At 35.4% G+C, this 6,178-nt stretch overlaps 1 non-coding gene and 1 pseudogene across 1 annotated transcript; one reads left to right on the top strand and one right to left on the bottom strand.

The window, feature by feature from the left end:
• The first annotated feature begins 413 nt into the window (after window positions 1-413).
• On the top strand, window positions 414-560 carry LOC132012638 (U4 spliceosomal RNA). The gene has a single exon (XR_009402644.1). It is a non-coding gene; the product is annotated as a U4 spliceosomal RNA (small nuclear RNA).
• A 4,574-nt stretch (window positions 561-5,134) lies between these two features.
• LOC132010164 (translationally-controlled tumor protein-like) lies at window positions 5,135-5,770 on the bottom strand (annotated as a pseudogene).
• Between the last annotated feature and the right edge of the window lie 408 nt (window positions 5,771-6,178).

Below are 6,178 nucleotides of genomic sequence, written 5' to 3' on the forward strand. Positions count from 1 at the left end.
ATCCAGATCCAGAAACCGCAAAGCAGCTGGTTCCTGTTCAGCTTCAGACTGATCAGGGCATTTATTGGACAAGAGCACAGGTGAAAGCCCAGATACTAGAAACCTAAATAAACAAAGTTATCAATAAAGCCAAGAATCTCCTTAATAATTATGCTGTACCTCCCATCTTGATAAAATACATCATTTTGCCAAAATTTCTGTTTTTCTTTTCACCTTTTGCTCTTTCCTGCATATTTTTTATTTCTCTTGAACTGCACCTGTACTCATTCTCAGTGATTTAAAGAATTAAATATAAAAGGTAACTATATTCAAAGGGTAAAAAATCTGAATGTATTTTAATCAAAAATTAATATAGCTAATTTAAAAGTTTTTAAAAATCAAAATTATTTTTAATGTTTAAAATATTTTCTTATAGCTTCATGCAGTGGCAGTATCATAGCCAATGAGGCTTCTCTGAGGTGCAACTATTGCTAATTAAAATGTTTTCTTCCAAAATATTCAATATTTGTATTCAATTTCATAGACAATATACAAATTATAAATGAAGAAAATAAAAAGTTAAGTAAAATTATCTGAAGTTTACTTTCATGTAACTAAGACTAGATTAAAAATAATTATTTCAGAAAGATTAAATTATCTGTGATTTTAACATTAATTGTATATCCAATTGCCAATATGAAAATCAGAAATACTTTTTATATACATTCAGGAGCTGCCAAACTTTTTCTATAAAAAAACACACAGTAATAATTTTAGGTTCGGGCCATACAGCTCTGTTACAACGACTCAGCTTTGTCTTTGTAACATGAAAGTCAAAAGGATGGCACATAAATGAATGAGAATGACTGGGTTACCAAAAGAAACACTTCCAGGCATAGGCAGAAGGCCAGATTTTTCCTGTGGACCACAGTTTGCTGAATCCAGGTTTAGAATTACATAAACTTAACTTTAAGGGTGATTTGAGTTGTTTAATGTTGGCATGTTTCTCCAGGCTTCATACACAACTGTTGAAATATCACAATAATTCATGAGGACTTTCATAATCACAAATTGTAACATAAAAAGTTAAAAAGAAAATAAATGGGAGAATCCCTTGCAATCATATTACTGAAAATAAGGGATTTGGCAAGATAATTAATTTGACTCTTCTCATAAGCATTTATGCTGTTCAAGTCCTTTCAATCTGCCTCTGAGGTAGGGAGAGCACAACCTGCAAACCTTCATGGTATTAGAAGCAAGTTAACTTTTGTTTGAGGATGTATTCTAGAGAGGGAGTGTTTTATTTGAATGGTGTGGGTCATGTCACTGGTAAAGTTACACCAGCCCTAATATTCAAATCCCAAGTGATGTAAGTTCCCACATGTTGGTGAGTAAATGTGTGTGTGTGTGTGTTTCCATTCTCGTCTGCAGGTGGACTCAGCAGAGATTAACATATTTCCAGGAAATGGCCTAATGGAACTTTGACCATATCTTGGTTCTTCCCCATGTTACCTGTGTGACCAGAGAGGGTTTCTTAGAATCAATGGACTCTAAAAATAACTTAAACATCACTTGTTCTGATTAAATGTATACAAAGACCTTGTATTTTTTCTGAAAAATAATAAGAATTCAATCTCCCTACTTCTTTCAACAAATATCTCCATTCCCCAGTTCATCTTTTAGAAGCTGACAGCTTAGCTTTCTCCAAACATCATGGGTTTCAGAAGAGCAGAGTGGAGAAAATTAACATGAGACCATAACTCTAACAGAACTTCAGGCCTTTTTCATTTGAAATGTAATTAAGCTTACCTGATCTGAAACCAAGTGACATAATAGCATTGTGTGGCATTTTATGCGCACTTCTCGTACCACTCTGGGTCTGTTCTAGTGTACTTCTACTGATGTCTGTGAGTCAAACTGCATTCCAAAATATCATGATCTCAGACAGCTGCTCTGGGTAGAGAAGCACAGTGATAACCACCACAGGGTGAGGCAGGACATATGGGAAGGATATCATAAAAACTGAAGTTTTCCATTAAATACCAAAATGTATATAAAGTCATTTGTTCATGAGATGAAATTGAGTTTAAATAACAGATATTCAAACATAGTATGTGCCCAGAGTAAAACTACCTTTCCTCTTGAATCTGTACTTACAAGAACAAGACCTCACTATTGATAATGGCAGCTACCAGTTCCAGACACCCTCTGCCTTAAGCAAAGGGAACGTTATTACATGCTGAAGATCAAAAACTAGTTGCCACCTCATTTATTGTCTTCTTCGATGTTAATAACTATAAGCAACGATCAATGTTAATAACTATAAGCAACGATCAGGTTAGGAAAATGAAGTTCCAAAGGTTTCATTTATTTATGTAAAGATAAAGGACAGTACTCTAGGTCTGTCTGAATCCAAACCCATCCCTCCTAGCCCAGTACCATAAAGCGATTACCAAACTGAATCAGTGAGATTGGGTTGTAATTGTAACCTTCAACCACTATGGAAAGCAGAACTGGTTTCAAACTCAATGTGAAGTAGTGGTGAGAGATGTTCCCTCTACCCCTTCTAGTATCTTCCCCATTCCTGTGATTCTGGGGTCTCATTTCTCCCAGTGTGCAACTTGTTCCATTCAAACAAATACAGATTCTTGGTTGCCTTGCTGGGTGGAAGTCTCACTAAACTGTTGTAACATGTTACTCCTTCCTGACTTGTAAATAACCAGTAGGTTACTCCTGGCTCACTTTTTTAAAAAGCTCTGGAAGATATTTTTGAAATTCTTTGGAGATTAAGAGACAAATTACTACTAGCGGATTTAAAGGAACAGAGACATGAGATGGGGGTAAAATTTGTGAAAGGTGAGATTTCCTGAAATATCTATATTTTATTCATAATATGCAGTGCACTTATTTACAAGGTGGAAACGCAATTTTACCTTATATTAGCCACTAGCAGATGTTTTGAGACCAGAGAAGAGTTCCTTACCTTGGTATTTTAAGAGTTTGACATTTTTTAGCCCTACTCCCAGATGCCTTATTGTTATCTGTGACTTTCTCACTGGAAATTATGTAACTCTTCTAACACAGAGGTTACTCAAATTAAACGAATCTGTAATTACAGTCTTTTGCAAGCAAGATAAACCATAAATACTATACCTGCACTTTAAAAAGTTAAATACTAGCAATAAAAATTTTTGCCATTGTTTCTAGTAGGAAAAAGAAAAAAGCTGTGTGATCTGATGGTTAAGTCAGATTTTGGATTTAATATCTATTAATTCCATGAGATGCAGTACTATTCCCCAAACTAGTGATGATCAGATAGATAATGTGACAAGTTCTCTCAATTGTGTCTTTCAATTTGAGAAAGTGTGGCCTCTCGTGTGTCATTATAAAGGGCACCTTTAATTCCCTCTCCCACACCTTCTCAGTATTTACATTAGTAACATTGCACCATAATTGTATTTTATAAAGCCCAAGACTCATTTAAATGCCTGAAAATTATGCCAAAGGGATTTCATTTGCCACTGGCTGTGTAGGGGATAGAGTTATACAACCTCTATTAATGCTAATGGGACTTCATGAATAAATCTTCAAAATTCCAGAGAAAAACGTATCCCAAGAAGGACATGAAATGAAGACAATAGGCTCACCAGAGCAAAACTAAATGGCAGTCTGATTTTCTGAGCTAATGCCTCATAAAAATAGAAGTCACTTACACTTACAATCATTTAAGAATAGTGATTTCTTTAGTAAGAATTCACAAATCTCTTTGACAACTTAACTCATAATTTAAACAAGTAACAATTTTTATTATTGGCAATTACCTATAGCCTTCTGATATGGAATGACCTGAAGTCCTTTTATATAGTATCCCAGTTCCTCATAATTGTCACTGAATGAGGATTTAGATGATAAAACACATTTTTAGAAATAAATCACCGTGAAATTATACAATTGCAGTTTTAATACTACATACTAGAAAGTACTATCTATGTGAACTTCCACAGATACTAGAAGAATGAAACATTTTTATGTTGCTCATTGGAAAATGGTGTAGCTATTTTTTAAAAATATGGTGGCAGTCTTTTAAAACTAAATTATGATTGTAAATATTAAGTCATTCTCACCAGGTTTCTTATATGTTTTTTTTTTTTTAAAAAAAAACAACCTTATAAACTGCTAAGATTTAAACTTTCTATTTTGGATGATTATTTATTTATTTAATAAAGAACTCACTTGTTTTCATGGAGCAACTGGGACTTTTTCCATTAATGATCTTGGTATTTCATTATTTTAACGGAGTTGTCTCCACATACAATAAAAATGGGAATATAAGTGTATTCAAAATCAAATTCATGCATACTCACATAATCATATGTTGTTGAAACTAGTCCTATATAAATTCATTAGCCTTTACTAAAATTATACTTTATAAATATGTCAATACAAATGAGTGACTTTTGAACATAGAATACCCTTTGCTACAAAGTGTTGGAGTCCATTAATATCTCTCCAAATAATGGATGGTTTAGTATTTCAATTCTTAGGACTCTATGTAGATGATCCATTTTCCTAGTGAAATCCCTTTATGAGACAGGGGTTTACTACATAAAGTACCTCAACTTTTTTTTTTTTTCCTTCCAACAATGTTCTTTTGGTAATCTCTTCTGGAGTTAATTACACCCATTTGTAGGTGATGAAATGTGTAAGGAACCCACTTCAAATGTTGGTCTGGCTATGGTTATGTTCTTTCCCTTTCCTTGAACTCAGAATTAAGACTCTTGGTTTTGTTTTTTATATTCCAGTCCCAGCAGTAGTTTTCGTTGTAGAAGTTATCCCCAGACCATCTTGTGCTTTCTAGCACTAGTCTACAACAAGGCTCCAGTTTCTCCAGGACACCACATGATACGGATTTACCTATGCCTTAAACTATAAGGCATTCTCTTGGTACTTTAAATGCATTTTATTTGTAATCAACTGACATGATATATTTCTCTTCTTAAAAACTATGCCTCTGCTCCAGTTAAATTAAGGTAAAAATAAATGAAGAGCTCAAGGTGATACCAGTCCCCTTTGTCTAAGTCCTGGTGTTGTGTGGATGAAGAGCAGCAGCCAATCATGACAACAGGTGATACATTCAATGTAATAACCAAGCTTGTTAGCATTGTTCCATTTCTAAACCATCCTTAAAGAAAATCATATATGGGGTCACACCGTCCTTGTGACAGTCCAGCAGAGCAATCATGCCGTCTGGATTCCTGTCTTCATCAGTAATGAACTGGTAGTTTTTGAAATTAGCAAAGATGTGCTTGATTTGTCCTGCAGTCCCTGTCATAAATGGCTTTACACCTTCTAAAGCCTCTGTTCTTCAAATTTGCCTTTGACTGACTTCATATAGTCTTTGATGTACTTCTTGGAGGCTTCTTTTGAGAATCTGGTTTCCATCACTTGCAGGAAGCGCAAATGATGGTTCATGATAATAGCAACGCTAGTGATTATGTGCTTTTGGCACCTTCACCCTTGGGGCCTTCAGTGGAGACATTTCAACCAAGAAGTGAGTCAACAGTCTACGGCCATACCACCCTGAACGCGCCCGATCTCGTCTGATCTCGGAAGCTAAGCAGGGTCGGGCCTGGTTAGTACTTGGATGGAAGAAGTGAGTCAACAATGTTACCCTCTGTCTTACTAACCATCGCCCCCCCGCTGCCCCCAGGCACAGCCCATTGGCGATCTCCCGGATCTTGTAGATGTCAGAGAACATCTCCTCATGGCTAATGAGGTCCCAGGAGATGATTATGACTGCAGCTGGAGAGAGACTACAGTGGCACTAGCTTAGCAGAAGCCTGGAACCCTGAGTTAGCTTGGTACAGCCAGAGCGGCACTCGGGGGAGGAGGTGGGGGGCAGAGATAAACAATGCACCTTGACTTTTAAATGTTATCTGTATAAACTGATTAATAAATAACTTATTAAAAAGGTCAGGTGCAGAAGAGCTTATTGACATATATCTGTCAAGATGAGGTTTTTAATTCTTTTAAATGACAAATTAACAACAAAATAAAACATTTCAACTGTAAGAACACAATACGCATATGACATACTTGGGTTTGTATCCTTTAAAATATTATTTGAACTTTTAAAACATAAACTGAACTTAGCACTGGCTGTATAAATTAGATTTGTTAAGATTCAGCATCATCACAC

This window comes from Mustela nigripes, chromosome 2 (assembly GCF_022355385.1).
Source record: "Mustela nigripes isolate SB6536 chromosome 2, MUSNIG.SB6536, whole genome shotgun sequence".
Taxonomy (NCBI): Eukaryota; Metazoa; Chordata; class Mammalia; order Carnivora; family Mustelidae; genus Mustela; species Mustela nigripes.